Genomic DNA, 13631 nt, shown 5'->3' on the forward strand with positions numbered 1-13631 from the left:
TCCCATTTTGTTGTTTTCTGACTGTTTTGTAGTTCCTTTTTTTTTTCTCTCTTGCTATATTACTTGCAAATTGATGATTTTTGTTTTTAGTGGTATACTTTGATTCCTGTCTCTTCATCTTTTGTCTATCTGCTGGAGATATTTGTTTGTGATTATCTTGAAATTATATAATTATAACAGTACTTTTAAAGATGATAACAACTTAACTTTGGACACAGGTAAAATCTTTACACTTTGATTTCTCATATTTTGTTATTAATGTCACTGTTTATATCTTTTAATATTATGTATTCATTAACAAATAACTGTAGCAACAGTTTTCTTAAGTTTTTTTAATAGCTTTTATACTAGATAACTATAATTTATGCACTATCATTATAGTATTAGAGAATGCTGAATGTGACTATATTTTTACCTTTGTTGTGAACTTTATGAAACTTTCATATGTTTTCATTTTCTTTTTTTATTATAAAGATGTGGGGTACAATTCAGGGTTAGGTATACAAACGTTGATTACGCAGGTACCCTTGTTGATGAGGTATGCCTCTCCCTCCCCTAGCAGTTTCCCTCAAATGCCATTCCCACCCCCACCCCCCGACAGTTTCCCACTACTACCAATCCCTTTCTTTTGGTATTATGATAATTGTTTAAGGTCCACTTATGAGTGAAAACATATGGTACTCTGTTCTTTGTTTCTGTGATAGATCACTGAGTATGATCTTCTCTAAATCCATCCAAGTTGCTGCAAAGTCCATATGTTTGTCCTTCTTTATGGCTGCATAATATTCCATTGTGCATATGTACTACATTTTGTTATCCAGTCCAACTTAATGGGCAGCATGGTTAGTTCCATGTTTCTGCTATTGTGAATAGAGCTGCAGCAAACATACGTGTACAGGTATCTTTTTTGTAGAATGATTTGAGTGCCTCTGGGGATACTCCCAACAGGAGAATCGCCGGGTCATATGGAAGGTCAATTTCTAATTCTTTCAGAAATCACCACACTATCTTCCAAAGATGTTGCACTAGTTTGCATTCCCACCAGCAGTGTGGAAGTGTTCCTTTTTATATGTATTCTCCACAGCATCTGTTGTTTGTTTTATTAATGATGACCATTTTTACTGGGGTTTGGTGGTATCTCCATGTGGTTTTGATTTGCATTTCTCTGATGATTAGTGAGGCTGAGCACATTTTCATGAGTCTGTTGGCTGCCCATATATCTTCTTTTGAGAAGTGTCTATTCATGACTTCAGCCCACTTTTTAATGGGGCTGTTTGTTTTTTCCTTTCAGCGTTTTGTGTTCCTTGTAGATCCTAGATGTTAGGCCTTTGTCAGGTATACAGTCGGCAAATATTTTTTCCCATTCCGTGAACTGTCTCCCTGCTTTCTTGATGGTTTCTTTTGCTTTGCAGAAGTTCGTCAGTTTGATGAGGTACCACTTGTCTATATTATTTCTTATGGTATGGGCACTTAGGGTTCTGTTCAGGAATTGCTTGCCAGTTCCAATTTCTATAAGAGTATCTCCTGCGTTTTCTAAGATTCTTAGAGTTTGAGGTTTTATGTTTAGGTCATTGATCCATTTAGAGTTAATTTTTGTGTATGATCATAGGTAGGGATACTGTTTCAATCTTCTGCATGTGATCAACCAGTTTTCCCAGCACCATTTAGAAATAGGTTTTCTTCTCCCCAGTGCTTGTTGTCGGAGGCTTTGTCAAAGATGAGTTGGTTGAGAAATTAAGGCTTTGCTTCCAGAATCTCTATCCTGTTTCATTGGTCTATATGCCTGTTCTTGTACCAATACCAGGCTGTTTTGATTACTGTAACCTTATAGTAAAGTCTGAAATCTGGAAGTGTGATATCTCCTGCCTTGTTTCTTTTGCTAAGGATTGTTTTGGCTATTCATGGGCGTTTATGTTTCCATATGAATTTCTGTATTGTCATTTCCAGGTCTGAAAAGAATGATGTTGGTAACTTAGTGGGTATTGCCTTGATTCTGTAGATTGCCTTTGGTAGGATGGACATCTTAACACTGTTGATTCTTCCTATACATGAGGATGGAATATTTTTCCATTCGTTTGTGTCTTCTTGGTTTTCTTTGAGCAGTGTTTTGTAATTCTCATTGTAAAGGTCTTTCACTTCTCTGGTTAGGAAGATGCCAAAGTATTTCGTTTTTTTTTTTTTGGTGGCTATTGTGAATGGGACTGTGCTTTTATTTGGGTCTCTACCTGCTTGCTGTTGGTGTATAGGAATCCAACTGTCTTTTGCACATTTATTTTGTACCCTGAGACTTTGCCAAAGTCCTTTATCAGTGCAAGCAGGTTTTTGACAGATTCTCTTGGATTTTCAAGGTATAGGATCATATCATAGGCAAAGAGGGATAACTTGACTTCCTCTTTTCCTATTTGGATACCCCTGATTTCCTTCTCTTGTCTAACTGCCTTAGCCAAGACTTCCAACACAATGTTGAACAAGAGGGGTGAGAGTGGGTTGTTTTGTCTTGTTCCAGTTTTCAGGGAAAATGTTTCCAGTTTCTGTACACTTAGTAATAAAACAGCTGCAGGTTTATCGTAAATGGCACTTACTATTTTGAGGTAGGTTCCTTCTATTCCTAGGTGTTTGTGGGTTTTTATCAAGAAGGGATGCTGAATTTTATCAAAAGCATTTTCTGCATCCAATGATATAATCATGTGGCTCATGTTTTTACATCTGTTGATGTATTTAATTACTTTATGATCTTGCAAATGTTGAACCAGCCCTGCATTCTGGGGATGAAGTCCACTTGGTCATGGTGGGTGATTTTTGAGATGTGTTTTTGGATCTGATTTGCTAGAATCTTGTTGAGGATTTTTGCATCTATGTTCATAAGGGATATTGGCTTATATTTCTCTTTTTTTCTGTTGTTGCATTTCTCCCGGTTTAGATATTAGTGTGATGTTAGCTTCATAAAATGATTTAGGGAGATTTCCATCTTTCTCGATTGCCTGGAATACTTTCAGTAGGATTGGTATCAGCTCCTCCTTGTGCGTTATAGAATTCTGCTGGAAAGCTATCCACCCCAGGGCTTTTATTTATTTGTTTATTTTGTAGGTCGGTTTTGTATGACAGAATCAATTTCCTAGGTTGTTATTTGTCTATTTAGTATCTCAATGTTTTTTTTTTCAACTTGAAAAATTCTCATTAGATTTTCTTGTAAGTCAGGTGTAGTGATGATGATGAATTCCCTCAGTTTTTGTTTGTCTGGGAAAATGTTTCTTTTCCCTTTCTGAAAGATATCTGTACTGTATATCATACTCTTTATTGGCCTTTTTTTTTTTCTTGTAGCACTTTTAATATATCATACTTCTCTCTCAACCTGCAATGTTTCTGTTGAGAAATCCACTGATAGTCATATGGGGGTTGTCTTGTTTGAAACAACTCACTATTCTCTTGTCATTTTCAGCATTTTTTGCTCTTGGTTTTTGAGAATTTATTTTTAATTATCTCAATGAAGGTCTTTTGCTTGATCTATTTGGGATTCTTAGGGTTTCATGAATCTGGATTTTTTAAATCTGTTCCATCAAGGGTGCTGTTGAATTCTTGTAGCTCATTGAGCTTCTTTAAGATGTATATTTTAAGTTATTTGTCAGACAGTTTGTAAATATCAAAGTTCTTTAGGTTTTGTCACTGGTCCTTTATTTGGTTACTTTGAGAGTGTTGTGTTTTCCCAGTTATTCACGATTTTGCAGCTTTACTTTGGTATCTGTTCATGTAAAGAAATGGCAGCTCTTTCAGTCTTTATAGACTGTCTGAGCAGAACAAGACCTTTATAGGTCAACCAGTCCAGTTTTCTGCATGGGTCACCCGGTGAGGTTTGCAGGCAGACTTGGTGAAAAGTACTTTAGCTTGCTGGCTTGGTGCCTGAGTCAGTGAATAAGTATTGCTGGTATATGGGTTCATAGGGCTCATCCAAGTGCTTAGGTATACAGAAGCAGACCTGGGAGCTGGGTCTATAAGGGAGGGTCTGAAACGCTGGGTCTATAGGGGCAGGTCTGGCGCTGGAACAGGACTAGAACCTTGGTCCACAGGGGCTCATCTGGAGCCTAAGTACATGAAAGCCAGCCTAATGCTAGAGTTTAGGGGTTGTGGTGGATCTGGTTCTGGGGTTCATGAGAAGTTGGGTGCTCTTTTCACTCTTCTATCCCATGTAGAAGGTATCTCTCTCCGTGTTGTGCTACATGGGCTTGGAGAAAATGTTCTTTCCACCCTCTTTTATCTGTTTTTTCTTATTATTGGGTTCCTTCCAGATGCTGTAACCTGTCACCTGGATTCCTTAGCTCACATATAGGTATTTTTGCCCATGGATGATTATTCAAATTGATTCTCATATGAAGGGAAGAATGCTGGAAATGTCTATTCTACCATCTTGCTGATGTTATTTGAAGTGTCCCCTCATATTTATATCTGTGATATCTTCTGTATCTCCAACTAACTGCACCCAGGCTATTAGCACTGGATTGTCTAACATTTCTTTCAGGACCTTATCATTTCATCTTAATAGGTTATTAACACTTGAAATAGCTACCGCTTCTTATTCTTCTTTCCTTATTGCTCTTATATCTGAAATCTGTCTGGCATTCAAGTTATTTTACCCCTTGTGAGATAAGATTTTTTAATACAGAGATGAGGATAAAATTTTAAAATACCTTCAGTGAAAACATTTTTCTGCTTGGAGTTTGAAATGAAAATGACTTCCTCACTTTTTAAAAACTCTCAGAAGTATACATGTACTCTGTGAATTGCAATCAGACACTACCATACTCATAACTCAACTTCTTCACTTTTCCTTGTCTGCTTTCTTTCCTCTCCCTTCTTTTATCCCTCTCAAAATGCACAAGATAAAAAATCCACTTGGATTAGTTAGTCATCTTCCAAAGTGAAGCATCTCTGTTGGGCAGTATCCCTATGTTGGACTGCAACCATGGCCCATTGGTCTCCCAAATATACATTGTGTAGATATGTGCCTTTGGTTTAGGTGTTAATGTTTGCCAGTATCAGTTGTAATCAGGTTAATAGGATCAAATAAAAGTAAATGATAGCTTATGTTCAGAAATCAAATGCAGTTCATGAGAGTTATGAGTTATTTATGGACTATCCAATATAACTGATGAATATTTCTTGAACATGAATCTGTTTAGATTTAATAATATATGGGTTTCACTTTCTTTTTTTTTTTTTTTTGAGTTGGAGTCTCACTGTCGCCCAGACTGGAGTGTAGTGGCCGTTTCCGGCCACCGCAGCCTCAACCTGCTGGGCTCGGGTGATCCTTCTGCCTCAGCCTTCCAAGTAGCTGGAACTACAGGTATGCGCTACCACGGCTGGCTCATTTTTTTTTTTTTTTTTTTGCATTTATTGTAGAGATGAGGTCTTGCCTGCCCAGGCGGGTTGGGTTTCACTTTCACTGATACAAACTTATAAAGATGAAAATAAAGGAGGCAAAGAACAAGAGAAGAGAGACTATATTCTCCAGATGAACATTAAAATCCAAAGGAAATGAGTAACTTTTCTGAGGTCATAGCACTTATAAGGGGAAGAACAAAGATATGAGTTCAAATACTGTGCCTGCCTTATACTCTTGTGCTGAATCCCAGAAGAGGTTTCAGATTATTTTTAAGAGGCTGTTTGCACACCCTCAATCCAACCTTATTGGAGGTATCTAGTCATTTATTGAGGATATGGGAAGATACAAGCAGCCAGTAAATTATCAGACAAGATGACTCTATTATTCAAATATTGATATCACATGATAGACCATGAGGACATTCTCACTAAGGAGTAAGGGTGCTATTCAAAAAGAACAATAGGATGTAAATGATTTGCATTTGAGTTTCACTAGACAACAGATTACTTACAGCACTTGACAACCCTGAATCTCACTCAGTTTACCCATATCCATATTAATAAGTATCATGATAACACTTGATCTATTTTATCATTTATGAGATGTTGCTTCTCCATGTTTTATCAACACTAAACATCCACACAGGCACAAAATACCTAATATATTTCCATTACTTTTAAAACTATGTCTAGATACCTGAAACTCTTTCTTTATGTCCAAAGTTGTGGCTTTTTTGGTTTGTTTTTCTGGTTTTCCTACAAAGCAAATGCAGCAGTATGTAATCAAATTTATCCTAAAAGTAATATAAGAAATAAAAACTAGAATCCAAATAAGCTTTTTTTTTTCCAACCTCATCTTAAGCCCTTTCCTAATACCTCACTTTCTTACCGTGAGTACTCAAAAATTCTGAAAATTTCCTTAGAGTGAACAATGCCCCTTAGCATTGGGTAATGTCAACAATGGGACCTTCCTTTTAAACACGACAGGGTGGCAATACAAGTTGAAGGAGGCTCCACATTAGATTCATTATAGTAATTTAACATAAAACAGACACAAAACTTCTCAGGTGAATCATGAGTTATGAAAAAAGAGTTCCAAAAGAAAAGGCAAATGTGGAAGACAATGTGATAAAGTGAATATGGTGTCAAGTCAGTTAAATTAGCTTTCTCTTAAAACTGTTCTACATTGCCTGGCTAAGACGTATTTGTAATCAACAAACTTGAAAATTCCTATTGAAATAAGACGTAAACTTGCAACAAAAATGAAAACATTCCCATTTTAAGCTTTGGAAAAAAATAATTTAATTGAAAGTGTTTTAATAATTAAATATTTTAATATTAATCACCCTCCTATTGCTTCTACACATAATGAAATCAGCAAAGTCAATATGTGTATACTCTTATGATGATAAAGACTAAGACAGAAAATTCAATTAAAGACATCTCATTCCACCTGCAGCATCTCCCTTGGCTCTTATTTAAGCAGAAAGCAAGAAAAAAAGAACTCTTGAAATCTTTTTTAGAGAGCAATAAAACAGGAAGTAACTTGAGAGATTACTTGGTTACTGTTACACTGTAGCAAAGAAAAGAGTGAACAAGGTTAAAATAATGCCTTTGTCAAAGATTTTCACACCCACAACATAATATTTTGTATACCTACTCCTAGCTTCTGAACATAATTCTCTCTATTGACTCACTGTAGTTTGTAAAAAAAAAAAAAGAAAAAAGAATAAAAGGAAGTCCTTTGTCTTTCTTCTACTGTGCTGTGAGCTACTTTTTCCCTTTTCTCTTTGCAGGTAAGCTTTTCACATGGTTATCATCATATCAGCACTTGTTTTTTCTTCTGTTTCTCACCTGCCATTTCACTATTCTATAAGCTGCAATCAGGCTTTGCGCATGTGCACCAACCCCAATGAACCTATCCCAGCAATGATCACTGAAATCCTACTACGTGTGAGACAGACTTCAGTCTTTATTTTCTTGACCTTTCTGAGGCTTGTAAAACAACTCTGTGTGCCAGAAACTTTTTTATAGCTCCCCAGGATAATGTTCTCTTGTGATTCTCTTTATTGTTTATGAAACATTCCTTCTAAATCTTGGCAGAGTTTTGTCCATTTCATTAGACCTTCAAAGAACTTGTTTGTTTGTTTTATGTGCTTATCTATTGTATCTCTGTTTTCTATGAAATCCATTTTTACTCTGATCTTTTATATTATTTTTTCCTTCCACATTTTTTGCATTTACTCTACCATTTTCTAAATTTTGAGCTGATTTCTTAGCTTAGTAACTTTCATTCTTTCGTGTTTCCTAGTATTTCTTACTTCTCAGTACTCTACTTTCCTAGCACTTATAATCTACTTGTATTGATTTCTTAGTTCATTAGTTCATTAATTTTCAGTCTTTTTTTCCTAGTATTTACATAATTGTCTCTCTAAATAACACTTGAAAACCTCTGTTGAAGTTAATTTACAGCATTTTATACTTCATTCTATTCTAATATTTTCTTTATTTCATTTTAATGCTCTAAAATTTTCAAATGTATGCATATTTGAAGTGTCATTTTTGTATTTTGTTAAAAAATAAGTGGGAGAATAAAATGATTTGTTTTATACATCTGAAAAGATGACTCTGGCTGTTGTAATACTAGATGGAATATAGCCAGAGAGGATATTTGAAGACAAATTGGAGGTTATTGTATAGTTTGTTAGAATGAAAATGGTGATTTTATTAATATACTCATAGTAAAGACAAAAAATAAGTGGACTGACTCAAAATATACATTGAAGGTAAAATGGACAAACTAAGTAATGGCATCAAGAAAAGACACTAAGAAAAAAGTGAGGGAAGAGTGATCAAGGGCCAGGATAAAGTTTCTCCCTGATTTCTTTTTAATATGTATCTCTCCAAATTAAATAATGTGATGACGCAAATTATGTCTAGGCTTTCAGTGACCTGAACCCTAAATGCATTCATAGTTTCCACTTCCAACAAAATCACAGATATAGTATTTGTATTAGCTTGGAAAACAGACTTAAATGCTGTCAATACCAAAGAATGATAGTCTTTATTTGGAAGAGTAGTATAACCTCATGAACAAGAGAACTATGATGAGGAAAAGTTGACATATTTAATGTTAGAGAACTTTCTTCTAACTGTGAAAAGACTTGATATAAATCTTGATCAACACTCACTTTTCTTGTAAACCAGTAAGACACTGTGGTACCATTTATTCAACATGTATGGTTGAACTTAATTTTTAATAGGCACACAGAGTAAGAAGACTTTTTGTGTTAAGAGTAGGAAGAATCATGCCTGGAGAAGGTGTTTTCTATGAGAAGAAGAATACAGATGCTTCTTATACAAAATATTTTTTTTGGTACCTTAAAAGATTTTCAGTTAAGAATCAGTAAATAGTCTACATTAAATGCATTTTAGACTTGACTAGAAGGGTAACTAAGGAAATGTTTTCAAAGACTACACATAAAATTTACAGGCAGCTGAAATTAAAGTGAAAAGCAACAAGATATTCCCTGCCACACTGTCCTATAGCTTTCTTGCATAATTCAAGAACATTTAATCATTTCAAAATTGCCTGAATGGAAGAGAACAAAAATTGCCAGAGGGTGAAAGGAATGGGAGGGAACAACCCCAGAGATGGCGAAGGCAGCTGTAGTTCTCCAATAGCAACAAGTGTTATGGAAATACACATAAGTACAATCAAGTCTATGTACAGCAGGGACTTGGTCTTTGGTGCAAAAGGCACAGACGTTCCACAATTGATTTATCCATGTTATAAATTGAATAGTGGCCATGTAAAAGAATTTTAAAAAATCTATAGCTCTAGGTTGTGTTGCTTCAACTAGGCCCACCTCTAAAAAATAAAAAATAAAAATAAAATTTAAAAAAAAGTGACTGCCTCTAGGAAAACTGCAGTAAATTATTATTATGGAGGAGGCACTTTTTTCAAGTCAAGAAAATTTTGACTTTTAAGGCCTAATCTAAGTTCTGCTTTAATTTGTAATGTACATTTTAAGTGAATTTGCCTATAACATTTGTTCAACAGAATCAAAACAACTGTCCTATACATAACATTTATTTTTAAATTCTATACCACTTCCTGTTTAACAAGGTTTAAGAAAATTCTTTGAGCATCCACCTTTTTCCCTCCTGGAGTAGACTGCAGATTCATAAATGGATATTGACGGCCTCTGTCCTACCCAACAATTTTGTTCATAGAAAGGCAAATACTAAATACAATTTAAAGAGGAAGTACAATGATGTGCAGTAATTGTTGATGTATAAGAACCCATTTTATTTATTTATCAACAATAATCATTTTAAAATGCAGTACTGGCAATTTAACAGACTCTATTAAGTTCATGTGAATTAAATCTTTCACATTTACTTGAAATATAGCAAATTCTCATCTGGTAAAGTCAATATATTTAACACTGTTATTGTCACTGTAATTGCCTCATAGCTATCGAGTATGGGAGGTCTTCAATGGATTTCTCTTTTCTGGTAAATAGTAGTAATATCTGATATTAACATTCAAACATAATATTATAGAATTGCTATTGTTTTATCTCATTTCTCTTTTCATCTTGAATTCGATGTTAAACAGTGTTTCTTAATTTCACAAGCACCTTATGTAGAACAAACCCATTTCAAATTGTTGAGAACCTTATCTTCTGTTTTGCAATTATGTATGTCCTGACTTTGAAACTTTACTGCACATTCAAAATAGATTAAAACACACTCATACACACATTCCTACACACACATACACACACATCCTTACACACACACAAATACACATACAACCCTGAATTTTCTTAGGAAAGAAATCCATCAAAATAAATATTCATGTTGGGATGGACTGAAATCTAGTCTTTTAGGAGGTGCCAACAGATGGTTTACATTTATAGAATGCACACTTGCTGACTTCCAAACAGAAATTAAAATTCATAAAGTATATCATTAGGCCTCCTTATAAGCCACATGATGTTTATGGTATGAATTTGGATTTTCCCAGGTGAACGGTTTTCCATCATAATTTTACTAAGAAAAAAGGGAAACAAATTGCTTTCCAGTTACTATTTTGTGTTAACGAGTTTGAAACTAAAACTTGTTGGTGATCATCCAGCAACACAAGCCAGTCAACTTGGAGCTGGAGGAGGCTGTTGTTTTCATAATGTTCATCACTTTACAAGAACTCAGGCATTTGTCATCATTAAAACAACAGGCATTATTACAATTAATAAAATACGGCAACTTTTCTAGCTTTCACTTTTTATTACATCTGTTAAGTTAGGAACTCTCTACCAATATAATTAAGAGTGAGACTTCAGCTTATAAAAGGTCAGGCAATTAGGCATTTGTAGTTAATTTTAACAACTCTTTGGCTTAAGTAGAGCCACTTAATACCATGAAATTATAGTAACATTTCATTTTTAGTGAACCTTGCTACTTACCAAAATGTTAACATTTAGTTGGGTAAGTTTATGATTAAAACTTGCTTGATGTCCACAAAAATGATATAATGTATTGCTCATTAATATTGTGTCTCTACAGTACAATGTAATGTATTGTCAATATCATGGTATTAAAAAAGTCATGCAACTATTAAAAACAAAATAAAACAAGCCTGGAACTTTTATTCACTAAATGCAGTTGGCAGTTTACTTGATCAATTTAACCAAATAAATGACAAATCCTCTTCAGAATGGCAGTGTTTTCCTGTGAAAAATATAAGAACATTATAAAAATTGAGCTGGACAATTGCTGGATTCTATAAACCATTTTTTAACTGATCTAAACTATGCAGGCAATTGCTTTCATTTTTGTTTTCAACATGTTGGGTTGCCCAATGCCAAAATAATTTCGACAAATATTACAGTGGTAAAAATCTGCCATTTCCATTTTTAAAAGTCAAAATATAAATGTTGTATATTATAGAAATAAAACAACTAGTATTTTAATCTGGAGTTGTTGCTTTCAACCAATAGTTTTAATAATGTATACATAGCCTTTTCATATTTCTATGCAGGAATACTTAATGTTGGCATAAATGATTCCATTAAAATAGAATAACATTCCCCTGCTGTAAACTTTAGTTATAATATACCCTATGGTGAGGGATGGGCAAGGAACAGAAGTTTCAAAGATATCTACTCAACAGACACACCTAGAGTTGAAAGCTTTGCCTTTTCAGTGATTTATGTGATATCCCTACTAGAAAAAACAAAGATCCCCTACCTCACCATACACAAAAATTAACTCTAAATGGATCAAAGACCTAAACGTAAAACCTCAAACTATAGAAATCTTAGAAAATGCAGGAGACACCCTTATGGAAATTGGATCTGGCAACCAATTCCTGATCAAAACCCTAAAAGCCCATACCATAAGAAATAAGATAGATAAGCGAGACATCGTCAAAATGACCAGCTTCTGCAAAGCAAAAGAAACCATCAAGAGAGCAGGGAGACAGTCCATAGAATGGGAAAAAATATTTGTCAACTGTATACCTGACAAAGGTCTAACATCTACAAGGAAGGATCTACAAGGAACTCAGGCATGTTGAAAAGGAAAAAAAAAAAAACAGCCCCATTAAAAAGTGGGCAAAAGTCAGCAATGCACATTCTCAAAAGAAGATATCTGGGCAGCCAACAGACACATGAAAAAGTGCTCAACCTCACTAATCATCAGGTAAATGCAAATCAAAACCACATTGAGATACCACCTAACCCTAATTAGAATGGCTATCATTAAACAACAGATGTTGGTGAGGATGTGGAGAAAAGGAATGCTTCTACACTGCTGGTGGAAATTCAAAATAGTGCAACCCCTTTGGCAGACAGTGTGGTAATTTCTGATAGAATTACAAATTGACCCTCCATATGACCAAGCGATTCCCCAGTTGGGAATATGCCTGGAAGAACGCAAATTATTCTATAAGAAAGATACCTACATATGTATGTTTGTTACGACACTAGTAAAAACATGTAATAGTAAAAACATGGAACCAACCATGTTGCCTATAGAAGCTGGACTCAATTTTTTAAAAATGTGGTACTTAAATGCAATGGAATATTATGCAGACATAAAGAAAGACAAACATATTTACTTTGCAGCAGCTTGGATGGATTTAGAGTCTATCATACTCAGTGATCTATCACAGAAACAAAATACAGAGTGGCATATGTTCTCACTCATAAGCAGAGCTTAAAAAAAATCATTATACTATGAGAAGGGTTTGGTGGTAGTGGGAAACTGCTAGGGGAAGGGGGGTGGGATTGGCAGTTGAGGGAAACTGCCAGAGGAGGGAGGGGCACACCTCATCAATAAGGGTACATGCATAATGAACATTTGTACACTTAATCCTGAATTGTACCCCACATCTTAAAAAAAATATTTTCACATCTTAAATCATGAGAAAAGTGTAAACATATTTTCTGGTATCTTCTCCTTATTTTTTGGAAAGATGCAAAGACATTTAGATGGAAAAAAAAGAATTAAAAGTATTATGCAAAACACAACAACAAAAAAAGAAAAAAACAAAGATATTATATTTAGACTCAATTAATCAATAATCAATTCAATATGTGGTATATACATGACCAATATAAAATTGGGTAACATTCTCTTTCTCAAAATGGTTGTAGTAAAGAAACAAAAACATAAAAATAAAATCTGTGAGGGTTTAAAGGAGATAAAATGATCTGGTGATATTTTAAAAAATTTTATTCAAGAATTCAATCTTTTTATCTGCAGTCTGATAATTTTACAAATAATCACATAGTATTCCAAAATCTTCCATTCCATAGTTTCTCTTTCCTTTTTCCTTTTTAAAGCACAGTTTATTTATTTAATTTAATTTTTTTTTTTATTTTACAGATGTGAGGTACAATTCATGATTAGGTAAATGAGTGGTCATCGTACAGATGAAGGTTACAGATAATATTTCGACAAATATTACAGTGGCAAAAATCTGCCATTTCCATTTTTAAAAGTCAAAATATAAATGTTGTATATTATAGAAATAAAACAACTAGTATTTTAATCTGGAGTTGTTGCTTTCAACCAATAGTTTTAATAATGTATACATAGCCTTTTCATATTTCTATGCAGGAATACTTAATGGAGGCATAGAAGGCATAATAGGAGGCAGGCGGAGGACAGTGGCTGAGCAAGTCGGACTTTGTGAGTCCCCGCAAGAGCGAGTGAGTGTATGGAAAATTTTGTGTATATGC

This window comes from Carlito syrichta, unplaced genomic scaffold (assembly GCF_000164805.1).
Source record: "Carlito syrichta isolate Samal-C Ts95f unplaced genomic scaffold, Tarsius_syrichta-2.0.1 Scaffold316272, whole genome shotgun sequence".
In the NCBI taxonomy this organism is placed as follows: domain Eukaryota; kingdom Metazoa; phylum Chordata; class Mammalia; order Primates; family Tarsiidae; genus Carlito; species Carlito syrichta.